The 20,945-nt window shown below is 45.4% G+C and overlaps 1 protein-coding gene across 4 annotated transcripts in view; it reads right to left on the reverse strand.

Moving 5' to 3' along the window:
• Positions 1-20,945, reverse strand: part of LOC126109885 (uncharacterized) — a 147,171-nt gene that overhangs the window by 109,431 nt on the left and 16,795 nt on the right. The window lies entirely within an intron of this gene.

Here is a 20,945-nt window from a genome sequence, read left to right on the forward strand (position 1 = left end):
ACCACTGTTTTCTTCACATGGCAACAGAAAGGAAGGATACGTTACGGTACTTTTCTTTTTCTGCTTTCATTTCACCCTCTTACATCAGTGTTACGAATCCCTCGTTTAAACTGTCACGGTACATACCACTCTAGAGGACTTGTCTAACCCTACGTCTTCCTACAAACAGGTGGTACTCACAACTGAAAAATAAGATGTCACAGACAAGACTGCAGAATATTGTGCGGGGCTGTTATTTTTATTTACACAAAGTGAGCTCTATCGAAGAAAGGTAAGCATCTTCCGAGGTGGGATGGCAACTGCAGCAACCTCGTGAGGCGAAATATCTGCTCAGACACGACACTAAAAGTTCCACATACTGCCATTCCTAGAGATGCACCAAATTTCAAAGCATGTGTACAAACATTTTAAGGTCATTAAGTAAAAAAGACATTATAGTAATTTCCATAATTATTTCCACTTTTACCTATAATTCTACAGTTTGGCCATCCACAACCTAGATATAAGATAAAATATTTTTAAAACTATTAAAAATCATCTAACAAACTTTTTGGGAGCCAGACAAGCTTTCAGAAGTTCTCTTATCCCGGGCTCGTACACACCGGTTTTGCTACGATTTAATTGCATCCTCAGGTGTACAAGTGTAACTAATTTAACGGTGGGTCATTAAAATACACGGTCTCCAAACATTTGGATTCAAATTACCAGAACCGCCTAAACTGGACGATTACCAACCCGACAGAATATCATAAATTTCAACGGGTAGCAAGCACAGGCAATGTACGAGAGCACTGCGAGCCGTGGGTGTGGACCAGTGATAACAAATCGACGGGCGGCCATGAAAGTCACGTGGCAGAGGCGTGCCTGTGCCTAAAGTAGGGAGGGCAAATCACCTAACAAATGTTATTACAATAATATTGTGTCAAATGGGCTGTTATGTGGCCTGTCCTTCCTACTTCAGGTACCGTCACGTCTCCGCCATGCGGCTTCTGCTTTACACTGATCTCAGTCACACTGCACACAAATTAATAACGCCTCTATTAGGTCATTATGTGGTACTGTAGGAACTATCATGTGATTATAGGACACAGCAATAATATTTTTTACTTTTATTGTTGTGGTAAAAAGTACCTGGGTACTTTTGCAAAGTGCTCGTATGTGGTTCTGATTCGGACGAATGTTGTTGTTGTTGTTGTTGTGGTTGTTGTTGTTGTTGTTGTTTTTTGTGTTCCTCCTGCACGGGTGTCACTTGAAGTGCAACTAATTCACATTAATGCAGAATGACACAGGGAGCTAATTCTCCCAAACAGAAAGAGTCACTCGCACAAATATTCCGACGTGTGCTCTAGAATTCACCTGCTGAATTACCGCAATTAATGCTGCACCCTTTCACTGTACACTATATAAAGTGGTACCAAAATTTACAACTTATAGCACTGTATGTTTCTTCTTGTACGTTAGGTTTTGTATCTAATATCCGGGCAACTGTCAGCTAGTTTTCTAATCTCTGTCACTCGGATTCGCACAGTTGACGAGGTGGAGGAGGACATATTACACGAGTGGTACCCCGCACAGCGGCAGGCTTGTAGGCAATGGCTGAGGGACTAAACTCTGAGATCGTCAGACCGTCAGTCGAGAGATGTGTCTTCTGTAGTTAGTGCCGTCAGCCACAAATCTAACTTAAACTGTGGAAGTCTGTACGAGTTGTACAACTGACGCACTGAAAGCAATGCCGATGCCAGAGAACCGAAATAATTTAACCTCTTCAGATCCGTAGCAAAACACAGATTGGCACAAAAACAAAACACAGCATTTTATTGCATTTGAGACACGAAAAGTGAGACACACGTTCAAAAAAAATTTATATTGTGGCCACAAGGACTGTGTAATTACGACATTTTGGCTTGTAAGTTATAAAACTGCCACACATATGCAAAGCAATAAAACAAAAGATCATTTTACACGACATACATCTTACAAATGTCAATGAGTTGCAGCCTGCTAGTCGGCACTTTGATCTGTTTCTAGTTTTTTAAAATACTTTCAGGCAAATGCTTCACACAGTCATTTCTTGCAGCTGTTTATGTAATACTGCCACTTTCGTCTGTTTTCGCCTTTCTGCAGGAATCACTCTCAACTTGGGAATCAGTTTTTGTGTGTAGATGTTCCACAACCACTCCGAAATAATAACAGTTGTGCATATTTCTTCTCGAGCCTACTGCTGAGATGGGATCGGTGCAAATATCTGTAGGTGATAGGGGTCTTTGAACAAGAGTCTCTAACAATATTTAGCACAGGCCTCACTTTCCAGAAGCCAGAGCCCAAAACATTTTCAAATTTGGATAACCATTTTCCCGAACATTCTACACCCCTTAAATCATCAAACTTCGCTACAAAAAAGTCACTTAGACGGTCTTAAAAGTACAAATGTCTTCCGAAGATATCATTGAATACTGGCTGTCTTACAACAATCAGGGTTGGTGAAAATCTGTGAGACAGAAAAGAAAAAACTATCTGTTATTCCTACAATCCACTATCTCAATGTAGTTTCCCATTCTTAGAAAAAAAATTGTTACAAGAGTTCTAAACTACACATTGATATATCTGTAAGAATCTAATTCATTTCTTCTCCCTACTGGTTTAAAATCTTGCTGCAACTAAGAGGTTCCTCATCTGAAGTTTCCCAAGAAGAGTTACTATTTTCATGAATCAATCTAACATTTATTTCAAATTTTTTTCAGTATCCCCAAACCCAAAGTCAGAAAGTTCTGGGTGAATGCAAGACTCCAGCCTCTGTTGTGAATATTATTTACATTGGCTTGTTAAAGAACCAAAGTATGAAATCTGATTCTTTCAAACAATAGAAAATCCAGGATGGAATGTAACAATATTATGAGAAGGAAAGTTGCTACTCACCATATAGCGGAGATGCTGAGTCGCAGATAGGCACAACAAAAAACAAAAAGATTTTCACATTTAAAGCTTTGGTCCAATGGCCTTTTTCAACACACACACACACACACACACACACACACACACACACACACACACAAATGCAACTCACACACACAAACTGCAGTCTCAGGCAACTGAAATCACACTGCGAGCAGCAGCACCAGTGCACGATGGGAGTGGCGACTGCACTGGGGAAAGGAGGAGGTTGGGGTGGGGAGGGGGAAGGATAGTATGGTGGAAGTGGAGCCAGTGAAGTGCTGCAGGTTGGGCGGAAAGCAGTGGGGGGAGGGGGGAAGTGGCAGAAAAGGAGAGACAGAGAGAAATAGAGAAAAAAATAAATAATAAAAAAAGGAGTGGGTATGCCGGTGGAATGACGGCTGTGTAGTGCTGGAATGGGAGCAGGGAAGGGGCCAGATGGGTGAGGAGAGCGACTAACGAAGGTCGAGGCCAGGAGGGTTACTGGAACGTAGGATATATTGCAGGGAAAGTTCCCACCTGCGCAATTCAGAAAAGCTGGCATCGGTGGGAAGGATCCGTACGGCACAAGCTGTGAAGCAGTCATCGAAATGAAGGATGTCGTGTTTGGCAACGTGTCGAGCAACAGGGTCATCCATTCGTTTCTCGGCCACAGTTTGTCGGTGGCCATTCGTGTGGACAGACAGCTTGTCGACTGTCGTGCCTACATATAACGCAGCACAGAGGTTGCAGCTCAGCTTGTAGACCATACGACTGGCCTCAACCGTCCAGCCCATTCCCTGCTCGCACTCCAGCACTACGAGCCATCATTCCACTACTGCACCCAGTCTTTCTTTTATTTAATTTTTTTCCTCCCTATTTCTCGCTATGTCTCTCCTCTTCTGCCACTTCCCGTCTCCATCTCCCCAACTCTCCCCTGCCCACCGCCTAACCTGCAGCACTTCACCGTCCGCCATCCCCACCATACTATCCCTCCTCTCCCCCTACGCCTCCCCAGCCTCTTCCTCCTTTCCCCCACCCAGTCGCCACTCCCAATGTGCACTGGTTCTGCTGCTCGCAGTGTGGTTTCAGTTGCCAGAGGCTGCAGTCTGTCTTTGTGTGTGTGTGTGTGTGTGTGTGTGTGTGTGTGTGTGTTTGTTCCGCAAAACTGCTATGGTCATTAGCGCCCGGTCCGTGACTTAGGAAACAGTAAAAAACCGAAAATGGAAATCAGCAGCAATGGAAACGAAAGTCATAAAATTGGAGAAACTAAAAGCAGAACGAAGGCTTAAAAATCCTCTACAGAAAGGGGTTGGTTGTCCCCAAAAAAAGCTTCAAATGACTGACGTCATTTCACTGGCACTAATAAATTCGAGAACGCGATCGGCTGAGCATGTGTCATCTGCTAAAATCGACGATATATCAGGCGACAGTTGTAGACGGGAGCGTAACGGATTAAAATAGGGGCACTCAATTAAAAGGTGTCTTACCGTCCACAGCTGAGAGCAGTGGGGACAGAGTGGGGGAGGATCGCCGCTTAAAAGATGTCGATGGCTAAAAAGACAGTGCCCTATCCGGAGTCTAGTTAAAATTAACTCCTCCCGACGACGCGGTCGGGAGGAAGAGGTCCAAGCACAAGGAAGAGCTTTCACGTCCCGCAATTTATTATTGGGAAGTGTCGACCAATGTGCGTGCCATAAAAGAGTAACACGATGACATAAAACGCTCCGTAGATCGGCGACGGGAATCGATTGAATAGCTGGCCGGAGAAGAGAGACTGCAGCCTTGGCCGCAATATCGGCCGCCTCATTTCCACAGATACCAACGTGTCCCGGGAGCCAGAGGAACGCCACCGAGACGCCCCCCAGGTGGAGCAAGCGCAGACAGTCCTGAATCCGGTGGACCAGAGGGTGCGCAGGGTAAAGAGCTTGGAGACTGAGGAGAGAGCTGAGAGAATCTGAGCAGATAACGTACTGTATCCGCTGATGGCGGCGGATGTAGTGGACAGCCCGGAGAACAGCGTAAAGCTCCGCAGTATAGACCGAACACTGGTCGGGAAGCCGAAAGTGATTTGGGGTGTCGCCAACAACATAGGCACTCCCTACACCTAACGATGTTTTCGAGCCATCAGTGTAAATAAATGTGGCTTCCTTGATTTGTACACTTAGATAAACAAGTGAACGGGTACTATCCTTGGGAAATCGATAAAGGTCACGGACCAGGCAGATCCGGGGACGGAGCCAAGGCGGTGCTGTACCCCAAGTTGTCAAGAAGGTTTTAGGAAAGCGGAAGGAAAGAGAATGGAGCAGTTGACGGAAGCGGACTCCCGGGAATAGTAGGGAGGTGGAGCGGCCTGCATACCCTACATCAAAGGAGGCATCGAAAAAAAGGTCATGGGCTGGATTAGCAGGCATGGAAGACAGATGGCTAGCATAACGACTCAGGAGGACTGCTCGCCGATTGGACAGCGGAGGTTCAGCAGTCTCAGCATAAAGGCTTTCCACAGGGCTAGTGTAAAAAGCTCCAGACACTAAACGTAATCCAGGGTGGTGGATAGAGTCGAGACGCCGAAGAATAGATGGCCGAGCAGAGGAGTAGACTATGCTTCCATAGTCCAATTTCGAGCGCACTAAGGCGCGATAGAGGCGGAGAAGGACCACTCGGTCCGCTCCCCAGGAGGTACCATTCAGGACACGGAGGCTGTTGAGGGATCGCAGACAGCGAGCCGAAAGATACAAAATGTGGGAGGACCAGCACAGTTTTCTGTCAAACATAAGACCCAAGAATTTAGCGACGTCTGAAAACGGAAGGTTGACAGGTCCTAGATGTAAGGAGGGTGGAAGAAACTCCTTACGTCGCCAAAAATTAACACAAACGGTCTTACTGGGAGAAAAACGGAAGCCAGTTTCGATGCTCCAAGAGTGGAGGCGATCGAGACATCCTTCAAGTTGTCGTTCAAGAAGGCTGGTCCGTTGAGAGCTGTAGTAGATCGCAAAATCGTCCACAAAGAGGGAGCCCGAGACATCAGGAAGGAGACAATCCATAAATGGATTTATGGCAATGGCAAACAGTACAACACTCAGCACGGAGCCCTGGGGTACCCTGTTTTCTTGGGAGAAAGTACGGGAGAGAGTAGTGTTCACCCGCACCCTAAATGTGCACTCTGCCATAAATTTGCGAAGAAAAAGGGGCAGCCGACCTCGAAAGCCCCAAGAGAACAGTGTGCGGAGGATGCCTGTCCTCCAACAGGTATCGTATGCTCTCTCCATATCAAAAAATATTGCTACTGTTTGGCGTTTCCGGAGAAAATTGTTCATGATATAAGTGGAGAGAGCAACAAGATGGTCAACTGCAGAACGATGCTTTCGGAACCGCATTGGGCAGGTGTTAAAAGACTGCGGGATTCCAGCCACCAAGCTAAACGGTAATTCACCACACGCTCCAAAACCTTACAGACACTACTCGTGAGAGAAATGGGGCGATAGCTAGAGGGGAGATGTTTGTCCTTTCCAGGTTTCAGAATAGGAACGACGACAGCTTCCCGCCATTGTCTGGGAAAAGTACTGTCGGTCCAAATTCGATTATAAAGGCGAAGGAGGTAACGCAGACTATGGGTTGATAAATGCAGCAACATTTGGACGTGGATACCATCCGGTCCTGGGGCGGAGGAGCGAGAAGAAGAGAGTGCATGTTGGAGTTCCCGCATGGAGAAAACAGTATTGTAGCTTTCGCGATTTGGAGAGGAGAAAGCAAGAGGTCGCACTTCCGCTGCACGTTTCTTCGGGAGAAACGCTGGCGGGTAATTTGAAGAGCTCGAAATCTCAGCAAAGTGCTGACCCAATGAGTTAGAAATTGCGATGGGGTCCACTAATGTATCATGCACAACAGTGAGCCCAGAGACCGGGGAGAAACTAGGCGCGCCTGATAACCGTCGAAGCCGACTCCAAACTTCCGAGGAGGGAGTGAAGGTGTTAAATGAGCTAATAAAGAATTTCCAGCTTGCCTTCTTGCTATCGCGGATGACACGACGGCATCGCGCACGGAACTGCTTACAGCGGATACAGTTGGCCAAAGTAGGATGGTGGCGGAAAACGCGAAGAGCACGTCGCCGCTCATGTATTGCGTCACGGCATGCCTCGTTCCACCAAAGAACCGGGGGGCGCCGGGGCAATTCGGAGGTTAGTGGTATTGAACGTTCCGCAGCTATAAGAATAACGTCGGTAATGTGAGTGACCTCATCGTCAATGCTGGGAAAGTGACGGTCATCGAATGTCACTAGAGACGAAAAAAGTGTCTAATCGGCTTGGGCAAACTTCCAGCGTCGCGGGCGCATACATGTCAGTTGAGCCTGCAGTCTAAGGACACATGGAAAGTGGTCACTCGAGTGTGTATCATCAAGGGCGAACCATTCGAAGCGCCGAGCTAGCGGAACAGTACCGACCGCAAGGTCCAAATGAGATAAATTTGTCGTGGAGGCAAAAAAAATGTAGTGACCCCAGTGTTGAGGCAAACTAGATCCACTTGGTGGAAGACGTCTAGCAATAGTGAGCCACGTGGACAAGGATGTGGAGATCCCCAAAGCGGGTGGTGGGCATTGAAGTCCCAAACCAGCAAATAGGGGGGTGGAAGCTGACCAAGAAGATGAAGGAGATCAGCTCTTGCCATTGGTGTGGATGATGGAATGTATACAGTACAAAGAGAGAACGTGTATCCAGAAAGGGAAAGACGGACGGCGACAGCTTGGAAGGAAGTGTTTAAGGGGATTGGGTGATAATGGAGAGTATCACGGAGAAGAATCATGAGTCCTCCATGGGCTGGAGTGCCTTCAACAGAGGGGAGATCATATCGGACGGACTGAAAATGAGGGAGAACAAAGCGGTCATGGGGACGCAGCTTTGTTTCCTGACGACAGAAGATGACCGGCGAGTAGGATCGTAAGAGGATCGTCAATTCATCCCTATTGGCTCGAATGCCGCGGATATTCCAGTGGATAATGGACATGGGGTGAACAGAAAATGGAGGAATGTGACTAAAGTTGCTGTCAACTCAAAGACTGCTCGGAGCTAGCGACCGACAGCATGGAATGGCATTCAGCCGAAGGCAGAAGATCCTGATCCATAGGTTGTTCAGGAGCAGCTCCTGCCATCAGCGATCGGCCGGTTGATCGGCCACCAGCAGTGCGCCTCGGCGACACAGAAGACGGCCGAGGGCGATTTCTGTCAGGTGGTGCTGTAGATGGGACACGCTTTGGCAGAGAAGGAGATGAGCCTTCTTGGAAACATGATGTTTAGATGAAGAAGGAACCGATGGTTGTGAAGTTGGGGTATGTAAAAAATCTTCACGAGTATGCTCTTTTTTCGAAGTCTTGGTGTCTGACTTTTGGGCTCGAGATGTAGCAGAACTCGATGAAGGGTGAGCCATAGAGTGGGCAGGCGAAAGTGGTGAGGTTGAACGGGCGATCTTTGCGCTGGCCGATCTGACGACAGTGGCACTGAAGGTGAGGTCGCAAGTCTGCGTGGCCGCCTCCTTTGTTGGCCAAGGAGAAGCAAGGACAGTGCTGTATTTTCCTGTCTGAGGCACGGTGGGCTGTCGACTGGCGAATAATTTTCGAGCAGCAAAGGTCGACACCTTTTCCTTCACTCTGATTTCCTGGATGAGCTTTTCGTCCTTAAAAACGGGGCAATCTCGAGAGGAAGCAGTGTGGTCACCCATAAAGTTGATGCAGCGAGGGGATGGAGGTGGACAAGCACCCTCATGGGCATCCTTGCCACACGTAACACATTTAGCCAGATTGGAACACGAATGGCTGGTGTGATTGAACCGCTGACACCGATAGCAACGTGTAGGGTTTGGGACATAAGGGCGAACGGAAATTATCTCATAGCCTGCTTTGATTTTCGATGGAAGTTGAACTTTGTCAAATGTCAAGAAGACAGTGCGGGTTGGAATGATGTTCGTGTCAACCCTTTTCATAACTCTATGAACAGCCGTTACGCCCTGGTCAGACAGGTAGTGCTGAATTTCTTCGTCAGACAATCCATCGAGGGAGCGTGTATAAACGACTCCACGCAAGGAATTTAAGGTACGGTGCGGTTCCACCCGGACAGGGAAGGTGTGGAGCAGAGAAGTATACAGCAATTTTTGTGCCTGGAGGGCACTGACTGTTTCTAACAACAAGGTGCCATTCCGTAATCTGGAACAAGACTTTACAGGACCTGCAATTGCGTCGACACCTTTCTGAATAATGAAAGGGTTGACCGTGGAGAAGTCGTGACCGTCGTCAGACCGAGAAACAACAAGGAACTGTGGCAACGATGGAAGAACCGTCTGTGGCTGAGACTCAGTGAACTTATGCTTGTGAGCAGACATAGTGGAAGGTGAGGAAACCATTGCGGAAGAACCCCCCACAATTACCGGCGTCTCCGATGGCGCGCTCCTCCCTTGTGGGGGCCCTCTCTGAGGGCACTCCCGCCTTAGGTGATTGTTCACACCTCAGGTCACACCTCCCGACAAACGGACGGAGGGACCAATCGGCACTTTCGGAAGGTATCAGCTCGGGTAATCACCCCTCCCTGGGCCTGGCCGTTACCAGGGGGTACGTACGTGTCCTACCTGTCTACCCGGGGCGGGGAATTACGCGTTACCCGTCACCAGCTATGCACAAAAATGCGTGGGTCAGCCTTCAGACACGCACAGGGAGGAAGAAAGAGAAAGGGAAAGGAAAGAAGAGAGGTCTCAAACGCCGCAGCGGAGAAAAGGGTAAAGAGAAGAGGTAAGGAAAAGAGAAGGACAAAGGAAGGAAGAAGACATACAAGCAAAAAAGGCGAAAAATGCGTTACATTTTCGAGCGTCCGTCTCCGGACGTAGACACAAACCATACTCCCAGATGGGGAGAAAGGGAAGGAAAGAGCCAGAGGTGAGGGGAGGAGGGGCGAAGATGGGGGATGGGGAAGGATGCGGAAAGGGAAGGTATGCAGCCCGGAAAGGAAGGAAGGCCACATTATTAGCTCGGGGTCCCGTGCTCGCTACGCACGTATCCACAAAAGAGTTGTGGACCTCCTGGGTGTGTGTGTGTGTGTGTGTGTGTGTGTGTGTGTGTGTGTGCGTGTGTTGTTGACAAAGGCCACTGGCTGAAAGCTTTAAGTGTGAAAATCTTTTTGTTTTTTGTTGTGCCTATCTGCGACTCAACATCTCCGCTATATGGTCAGTAACAAATCTGATACTTCAAAGGTTCTGACCAAGACGAGTGTATTTGAAAGAAACATAGTAAATCAGTTTCAGAACTGAAGAAATGCTATTTTATTTACCTTCGTTTCTCCTAGTAGTGTGGCAAAGGCTCGCGTGCTGACCTGACATCTCTTGCCAAAGTGATAATGTTTTCAACAATTACGTCACATTATGCATGAAGTACTGGTTGTGACATTGTTGGCTCCAGAGATGAATATGCACTCTCGGGTGTACAAAAAAAATTTAAAATGGGGTGTCATGTATGATACATGGGAACACAACATGGTAAAGAGGTAAATGGGCTAGTATGCAGGTCAGAGTGCAGAAAACGTTTCCCCACTGATTGTGTGGTGAGAGGAACCCCACTCACACCTGACCCACTGCCAACCCAAGTAAGGACTAAAAGTTACGAAGGAAAGAAGGCCTTCTATCATGAAAATTGATGACGGTAAAAGTTAGAAGGCTGAAAACGTAATCAACATCAGTTTCACTGACAATAACAAAGTACGAAGAGAGAAATAGTCAAATCAGTAGCTGGGTGGGGGGGCGGGGGGGGGGGGGGGGGGGGGGAGAGGGGGGGCATCAGGTGAAAGTCGGCAAGAGCCCTATGTGTGACTTTCAACAGCTGTCCCACTCCAGATCCATTACAGTCAAAGTGTTACAGGGGAAGAAGCACCCATTATCCTGGCGGAAGCATGAAATCCTATTCAACAGTACTTTTGTCAGCAGATAGTGTCAAGGATAAGGAATACTTTCGGTCCTGACTCCATCGGAGTGCTACTCCTAAAATGTAAAACAGGATGTGGGAGAAAAAAAGGGCTAACTGCATCTGAAAGTGATTAAAGCTGAGTAGGAGAGAGATGAACAAAGCAGCTGGCAGAGGAGGTCGCACTGACCTTTGGACCTTCGAATGTAACATGCCTACTGTCGTCCAGGTGACTTATGGAGGTGGACTACGTAGGTTATACGTTTTTGTAAAAGAAAGAAAACTGAGCAGGCAGTAATATCAAGGTCAGGTAGTTGTGTTGTTGTGGTCTTCAGTCCTGAGACTGGTTTGATGCAGCTCTCCATGCTACTCTATCCTGTGCAAGCTTCTTCATCTCCCAGTATCTAGTTCAACCTACATCCTTCCGAATCTGCTTAGTGTATTCATCTCTTGGTCTCCCTCTACGATTTTTACCCTCCATGCTGCCCTCCAATACTAAATTGGTGATCCCTTGATGCCTCAGAACATGTCCTACCAACCGATCCCTTCTTCTAGTCATGTTGTGCCACAAACTCCTCTTCTCCCCAATCTTATTCAATACCTCTTCATTAGTTATATGATCTACCAATCTAATCTTCAGCATTCTTCTGTAGCACCACATTTCGAAAGCTTCTATTCTCTTCTTGTCCAAACTAGTTATTGTCCATGTTTCACTTCCATACATGGCTACACTCCATACAAATACTTTCAGAAATGACTTCCTGACACTTAAATCTATACTCGATGTTAACAAATTTCTCTTCTTCAGAAATACTTTCCTTGCAATTGCCAGTCTACATTTTATATCCTCTCTACTTCGACCATCATCAGTTATTTTGCTCCCCAAATAGCAAAACTCCTTTACTACTTTAAGTGTCTCATTTCCTAATCTAATTCCCTCAGCATCACCCGACTTAATTCGACTACATTCCATTATCCTCGTTTTGCTTTTGTTGATGTTCATCTTACACCCTCCTTTCAAGACACTGTCCATTCCGTTCAACTGCTCTTCCAAGTCCGTTGCTGTCTCTGACAGAATTACAATGTCATCGGCGAACCTCAAAGTTTGCTGTAAGTCTACAAATGCTAGAAACGTAGGTTTGCCTTTCCTTAATCTTTCTTCTAAGATAAGTCGTAGGGTCAGTATTGCCTCACGTGTTCCAACATTTCTACGGAATCCAAGCTGATCTTCCCCGAGGTCGGCTTCTACCAGTTTTTCCATTCGTCTGTAAAGAATTCGTGTTAGTATTTTGCAGCTGTGGCTTATTAAACTGATTGTTCGGTAATTTTCACATCTGTCAACACCTGCTTTCTTTGGGATTGGAATTATTATATTCTTCTTGAAGTCTGAGGGTATTTCGCCTGTCTCATACATCTTGCTCACCAGATGGTAGAGTTTTGTGAGGCCTGGCTCTTCCAAGGCTGTCATTAGTTCTAATGGAATGTTGTCTACTCCAGGGGCCTTGTTTTGACTCAGGTCTTTCAGTGCTCTGTCAAACTCTTCACGCAGTATCATATCTCCCATTTCATCTTCATCTACATCCTCTTCCAATTCCATAATATTGTCCTCAAGTACATCGCCCTTGTATAGACCCTCTATACACTCCTTCCACCTTTCTGTTTTCCCTTCTTTGCTTAGAACTGGGTTTCCATCTGAGCTCTTGATATTCATGCAAGTGGTTCTCCTTTCTCTGAAGGTCTCTTTAATTTTCCTATACGCAGTATCTATCTTACCCCTAGTGAGATAAGCCTCTACATCCTTACATTTGTCCTCTAGCAAACCCTGCTTAGCCATTTTGCACTTCCTGTCGATATCATTTTTGAGAAGTTTGTATTCCTTTTTGCCTGCTTCATTTACTGCATTTTTATATTTTCTCCTTTCATCAATTAAATTCAATATTTCTTCTGTTACCCAAGGGTTTCTACTAACCCTCGTCTTTTTACCTACTTGATCCTCTGCTGCCTTCACTATTTCATCCCTCAAAGTTACCCATTCTTCTTCTACTGTATTTCATTCCCCCTTTCCTGTCAATTGTTCCCTTATGCTCTCCCTGAAACTCTGTACAACCTCTGGTTCTTTCAGTTTATCCAGGTCCCATCTCCTTAAATTCGCACCAGGTAGAATATCGTAAGTAACATGTACCACAGGGTGACACGAGTAACACTGATCAATAGCCAGAGACTGCTCCCTGAATCACTACACATTCAAATCCAGCCAAGGAAAGCCTGTTTCACAAAACTTAGGGCTCTGCTGATCATTATCAGCATTATGTATTTACTCGAATCTAAGCCACCCTTTTTTTCCAGTTTTTGTGATCCAAAAAACCACCTGCGGCTTAGAATCGAGTGAAAAGTAAGCGAAAGTTCTGAAAAATGGTGGTATGTGCTGCCACAACTAACTTCTGCCATCGAATATATGTAGCGCTATGCAGGAATGCTTTGCAGGCACAAAGATAAATACTGGCACCAAAACCTCTGCGTCAGTAAAAAAAAAAAAAGGTAGAAGACGAGCTTTTTTTCTCTGCCCCGAGTTTCGACCACTGTAATTTTAATACATTATCCAACGAAGTAAATACAAATTCCGTATTGTTCATCTTTGAATGTAGCAGCATTTCAATGTACTACGAAAATCCAACTGGCAAGACTGTTTGGGATGTTTGTCAATATAGCCAACTCTACATTCTGAATTCTTTCCTACCTGTGAGAAGAGATGGTTGCCAATAGGAACTTTTATGAATTGTGAATCACATGCAGTCCCCCCACCAACCTTTCAGTGTCTGTTTCTTTCAGTTCATCTAGATTATTATTTTCACTGACAACTTTAAAATCGTGTTTAGGCTGGGATATGGTTGTACATCATTTGCTGCCAGTGTTTTTTTTTATTATTTTTTTTTTTATGGGGGACTACACCAGATTAGGGAAGGATGGGGAAGAATGTTGAATGTGCCCTTGCAAAGCAACCATCCCAACATTCACTTGAACCGATTTAGTGAAATCACGGAAGACCTAACTCAGGATGGGTGTACGCGGGCTTGAACCGATGTCTTCCTGAATGCGAGTCCAGTGCACTGACAGGTAATGGAGGCAACAAACTTTAGGGCCTCGAAGTAGATCAGTCCTAACTTGCAGACTGTGTACTAACCGAGAGGATGAAACACTGTGCATACATTCTAAGGAGCTTGTGCAGAGGTCCCAACAGTAGGACTGGTTATCCCAGATGAGGGTTGGTGTCAGAGAGTCAATGCTCTTTGTATGCAAAAAGAATCTGATAATTTTACAATTAGGAAACTGTCGGATGGTTGTTGTGTAAGTGAGCTGGTGTCGGTACAGTCAGAATCGGTGATGTGATATTCCCACCTCAGTGAGGAGATTTTCTAAGAAACTTACCTGGAGGACACCAACGGCCTAACTTACTCCACGAAGATGGGCTGGGGCAATAATTTCAAATCCAAAAGTGCCACTGAGCCATAAAATTGGCAACAATAGCCCAGTTAGGATGAGACCAGTGCTCAGTAAGTACGGAGTGTAGTAGCACAATCTGCACCCCAAGTAGTGTGGGTGGGAAAGTGGAGAGTGTTAAGCATATTCGTGCAGCTAGTCTTTAGTTAACAAATATGGGGCAGCCGTGTCAATTTATCAAAGAGGAGACCCAAAACTCAGGACTGTGCAAGAATGTCCAAGCACTGAGCAAACAAGTCATGACAAATTGTGGAACAAAAATTGTTAGGGAGCCCTGGAAGTCCCAGTCACGGAGGGTAAGTTAAATATGATGGTGCCAAGCAGTGTCATATACTCTGTGGAAGTCAAAGAAGACTGTAATGAGGTGGTAGCATGTAGAAAAAGCCTGTCAGATTGCCATTTCCAATCCAACCAAATGGTTAATTGTGTGTCATCCCTCCTCGTAACTGCAATGACTGGGGGAAAACAACACAGCGTAACTGTCGGACTACCATCCTTTCACGTACTGACGCTAATCAGTTGGCAGCAAACGATAAACGTAGGGTCTCGTCTGGCTCAAGAATTGGAGCTACGATGTTCTCTCGACACTGTGAAGGGAAAATACTTTCTAGCCAAACGTGGTTGAAGCCGACGAGTAGACGCCTTCTACGAGCAACGTGCAGATGTCTGATCATCTGGCGATTACTTGAATCGGGACCTGGGACCGTACCATACCACGAGTCAAGAGCCTGAAGGAGTTCCCAGTCGGTGACAGGTCCACCGTATAATCCACCTCGATGGAGGAGGAGAAGTGCGTGGTTACAAGGTGTCGAGCAAGAACCGACGGATCGGTAGAAACACGGACGACCCGGAACAGTTGTCGATCACTGTAGACTACTGAGCTCAGCTCACATTTGGCACGAATGGGCATACATTCCCCAAGGCGGAGATGTAGCATTCCTAATAATCCTTACCTTATTTAATTAGATTACGGAACTGAGGACGGAGCCACTCAAATGTAATGGGGTGTTCTGTGAAGAATGTCACTCGATACATTGCAGGGCCTTTCAAAATTCCCGGTAGCTGTTGCAATGTCTCAGGTCCATTTCCGTCCACCAGGGCACCAGTAAGTGACGGTGGGGCCTGTAGAAAGGGGAAAAGCAGACCAGCTGTACGGGCGATTGCATCGGAGACGTCACACACAATCTCGTCGGTGCAATCCGACAGAGAGAATGAAGCTGACAGCAAAGGTAGACAACTGCCAATTGGCTCTTTGAAGAGCCCGCTACAGTAACTGATCCTTAGGTCCGTGAACAGGAAGTGACAGGATCACCAAATAATGGTCACCGGTGCAAAATTACCGTGTACTGACCACTGTAACGAAGCCACCAGATATGGGAAAGAGATCACGAGGTCGATAGCCGAGAAGGTACCACGAGCTACACTGAGCTGGATAAAAGTATTGTCACTGAGGAGAGACGGATGAAGACTGGAAAGAAGTAGTCGATCAAAGGCACTACCAGACGACACACTATTTCCCCGCAAGGAGTGGTGTACACTGAAATCCCCGAGAAGGGTGAAAAGCGGTGGGGTGGGGGTGGGGTTCTTTGATTAAGGCAGTCAGCTCAAGTATTTAAGTGCTCTGCCCAAGGATAAATATCCACTACTATTCCTCCCTAGTGGAACTCACACACTTACGACCTCCGTGTGAGCCAATGTACACACCTCGTCTGATACTCTATCAGGACTATCGCCATCCTGACAGACTGCACAGTAACCCCCAGAGTTGGAGAATGGTAACGAGTGAAATGTGTTTCTAAGAGAGCAACACACATTGCAGCACAAGAGGGAATTAGTTGTAGTTCTAGCAGGTGATAGCACTACACACACCATTTTCACGAATTTTCGCATTTAGGGCATCCTCGTTAGGCGTAAAGGGGACAGGCCACAGTCCGGGATCACTGACACTGGTGGGGATCGAAAAACATCAGCCGACACCAGTTCAGAGTCTGACAGTGTGAAGGAACTCTGGTGCCTCTAGTGTCAATGGAGCAGCATTTCCACAGAGTTGTTCTTTTTTCCTTTCGGCACTTTTTTGAGGTCGACAAAAATCTTTTAAGATCCTATCTGCCGTGGATGTAGGAACGGACGAGAAGTCGGCAGCCCCGGAACCTGCAGTCGTCGGTGGTTTTTCAGCCCCCGGTCGGCATCAGATCGCCGGTCTGTAAATTTCCGGGCAGAGGATTCCCGAAACAGCTCCGTCAATGGTAAGTGCCGGAGGAACGAGAAGGATGCCGCTTCTCCGGCCGAGTGTGGGGAGGTGCGGTTCCTGAAGATGCGAACGGGATCTGAATGGGGAAGAAAATCGGCCGTGCCCATTCGAAGGAACCGTCACAATATTTGCATTAATAGATTTAAGGAAATAATGGCAGCCCTAAATTTAGATGGGTGGAAAGGGTTCTGAACTACTGTCATCCTAAACATGAATCCAGTGTCTTGTCACTGCGTCACTTCATTCATTGGTAGAAGTGGTGGTTATTAATGTCACTATTAACTATATTAAAAATAGCAATATATGAAACAACAGTATTATGAATACGTATCAACAGCAAAGGACAATAATACTGAAGCAGAGGGATCAGATTCTAAATAGTACACCAAAAAATTGTGTTCATTGGCAACTCTCTGCTTTGTATTCTTTAATTCACCTGTCAGTCCCCTTTCGCACAGATCATTCGAGTAAAATGCCAGCAATTCGATTTGTAAACTGATTACATTTTTCTGGTGTTTTACACCTGCTTTATCTGAAACTGCTCATTGTCACTTCATTTCATATCATAACAGTTATACAAAAGTGTCTGCAGAAGATTCTAGTTACAACTCACTGATATTGTATTCTTATGATACCACATTTGTGTGTTTCATTAAGCACATTATTTTAAATTTCTGTACATTTGAAGCAAGTTGCACCACTATCAAGTCTTATTAAGATTTTACTAAACATTTATGATTTTTTCAAACAGTACTTCATCATAGATAAACATCATCTGTGAAAAGTGCAAGGTAACTATTCATATTGTCTCCCAGGCCATTAATATAGAACCTTTACTTCTGTTAATAACTCTCCACTCATGATGACGTGTCGAATCCTACCGATCGGGAAATTAACAGCTTTCAAGATGCCACTGAGAAAAGTGTGAATAGGGTTTCACACGATCGACGTTTTGAGAATCTGTGCCGAGTGGCAGGCATAGAGATAATCGTTCTGTTTGAGATACCTTATTACATTTTAGCTCAGAATATGTTCTAAGATTCTGAACCAGTACTACGTCAATGACATTGGACAGTAGCTTTGGGGATCATTGCTGCTAAACTTCCTGTAGACGGATGCAACCTGCGCTTCCTTTCAATTAAAGGATACGGTATTTTGGTCAGGTGATCTCAAGTACATTACGGTCACAAGCACGGATAACCCAACTCCTGCTGATAGGGATTCCATCTGGCACTGGCACCTCTGTCAATTTTAATGTGTACCAGTTGTTTCTTAATGTGACTGATCCTAATATACAGGATGTTCCATTTATCTGAGGACTGCCTGCTCGGGGTATTGCCGGCTGGTCACAGAAGATGCACCTGCCCGCCAAATTTGTCCCACGGGCCAGCAGTACGGCCCCTCTTTTTCTGTGGGTTTTAACCTGAAGGCCGTACGGACGTACCCGCCTTGCAGGCTAGTGTCATTCGAGCTGTGAAACAGCCATCACGAGTGTAACAGTAAAGATTGTAAAAGCAAAAATGGCAAGAGCAAATTATTTAATTCCACAACGAGTGTCTGTTTACGATTCGTACGTGTGAACCGAGTCCACACCTACTGTTCGGAGATTGTTCGAGCAGAAGTTTCCGGGTGTTCGAGTTCACAAATTAGTGAATAAATTTCCTAAAACGGGAAGTGTCAAGAGAAGAAGCGTAAATGACGGCGTAGTGTTCACAGGAGCTCATCTCGATGGCATCGCATACTGCCTGCAAAATTCCCCTAAAAAGTCTCTTAGACGTCTTTCACGGCAAACACAAATATTGTGCACCTCTGTACAGAGAGGTGCTAAGCCGCTTCGGCTAAGGCCTATAAGTATCAGTAGTACAAGAAATTCGACCCGACGTTCCTGCGCACAGGGTTAAGTTTTGCGAAAGGGTTTTAAAATGAGTGTTTCGCGGTGAAATAGGTCCCTACCTCGTTCTGTTTTCAGATGAGACTCGGTTCCATTTACACAGGTATGTTAATTCCCAAAGTTGTGGACACTGGAGCACAGACAGACAGACCTGTTGTGCTTCGTGAGAAACCCCTTCGTGATCAGAAAATAGGGGTGTGATGCACAGTTAGTGGTGACAGAATAACAGGCCCAGTTTTTTTAATGGCACTGTTACAAGTGAAAGATATGTGTAAAACATTTTGTAACATGTAAACTTTCATAGCTGGGAAGTGTCACAAGTAATAAAATATCCCGAGCTATTATGCTGCGGTCGAAGAGATTTCGCTAGTAACAGCGGATGACGACTGTCGACAACGGCCAATTGCGCTCGAGTATTTGAAACGTGATGTCACGCCACTGCGTGGAAGCTGAATTTTGCTGTAGTCGGTAGCAAGCCGGGGTGCGAATCACACATTCGACAAAGCTACGATCCCCCTCGAAAATGTGCTCCGCAGATGCGGTTTTAAAGTGATATCCCTTCAACCACAGAATAATAGCCCAGATTATTTTATTAATTGCTGCAAAACATTTTGTGACCATTTAATGATCTGAGTGAAAGAACAAAGCTTCACATTTTTTCAACAGGATTCGGCAAGGGCTTATATGGCCAATGTTGCTTTGCACGCAATTCACGATGTGTTCTATAAAAGACTGATTAGTAACAGTGAAGTACTGATTTAACCCCAGGTGATTATTATTTGTGGGGTGCACTTAAGGACAAAGTGTACACAACAAATCCTCACACGATAGAGGGACTCGAGGATAACATCTGTGAATAAATTAATTCACCATCTCAGAGAGAATTACATCATGTGATTAATAATTTCTTGAGTAGATGTCAGAAATGTGTGGAAAATAATGGCAGGTTGTTCCACCACCTCCTTGCACGATATGAGTGACTACAAATTTTATCTGCTTATATTTTAAATGTAATCGTGTCGTACCACAGCCACAGACCGGCGACACAGCACCTAACTGCCAGGCAACGGAATGCTCGCTGCCCGGCATCTACTGCAACACACAGGTGGTCATTGGATAAATAATGGCACACACTGTATATTATTCATCTCTGCAGTGCTGAGAAAAACTAGGGTAATAATCATGGATCTTTGTTTGCAAAAGGAAAAAAGAATAGTTTGGTACCAAATTTAAGCATTTCTGCTTTAGTTTCCTCGTCTCAGAACTAGTTACTGTCAATCCACAAGTGTCTAGCAACTAACTTTCTCTCTTCCTTTTTTGCCTTCAAGAAAGAGAGAACAAAGATTTTCTGCTTTGTTTCCACTCAGCAGTGTTCATTGTTTTAATTTATTTTTTATTGGTTTCAAAGCCAACATGGCTTCATTTTCAGGCTCTTTAGCAATGTGATATACCACTGCAAGTATGTACTGTTAATTTACCCCAGATGCTCTACTGTGGTAACTACACTGAGGTAATAATTTGGTCACAACATTTATGCACTGAACATACCACAGTTTAATTTACTAACCCAATGACAGCCCTGTTGTTCACAGTAGTTCAAATATTTTCAAGTTTTTAATATGTTTGGAGGCATTAATAATGACATCCCAGCCCATAATTCCAAAATCATCTAGGGATCTCTATACTGTGTGTATTACAAAGTGAGTGACCAAATTTCACAGCCTCCAAACTATTTGATACACTGAGCAAAATCAATGGGTTTAAATCATATTCTTCATTACCCCCCATTTTTGTTTAACAGAAATCACATCGGCAGCTATAAAAGACAGCTGTGATTGTAAAATTCACAATTTTTGAGATGGAGCTGCACATTTTGTTCCAGTCTAGTGAAAAGTAGTAACTGGAAGTGGGCAGGAACATATTTGAGCTGCACAGTCCGCCCCTGACCAACCAGAATTTTCCAAAACATCAGAACAAAAATGAGGGCAAGAAAAAAATGAATGAGTACGTGCTCATGTACAGAAGTAAAAGAGTAAGAAAGAAAAGTAAAAAGATCAGCAGTATGAGGTAAAGATAGATCGCTACTTACTGGTGGGGAGGGGGGGGGGGAGGGGACAGAAGAAGAAGGAGGAGGAGGAGGAGGAGGAGGAAAAAAAACACACACACACACACACACACACACACACACACACACACACACGACTGCCGTTTCCGGCAGCTCGGACCAGAAAGTCAAAAGCTGTTGTGCAAGTGTCTTAATTGTGCCTGTCTGTAACTTAATGTCAGCTTTACAGTATGTAGAAATCTATCTTTCCCTTAAACTGTTAATATTCCAACCTGGAGTTTCCACTTTTGAAGGTAAAAAGGTCACTATACGCACAAGTGGCACAGAGTACAAGTCTAATGCTGAAGTAATTTTCATTAATAGAGTGTATGCGCACGCACGCACGCGCGCGCACGCG

The sequence above is a fragment of the Schistocerca cancellata genome, chromosome 12 (genome assembly GCF_023864275.1).
Source record: "Schistocerca cancellata isolate TAMUIC-IGC-003103 chromosome 12, iqSchCanc2.1, whole genome shotgun sequence".
Classification (NCBI taxonomy): domain Eukaryota; kingdom Metazoa; phylum Arthropoda; class Insecta; order Orthoptera; family Acrididae; genus Schistocerca; species Schistocerca cancellata.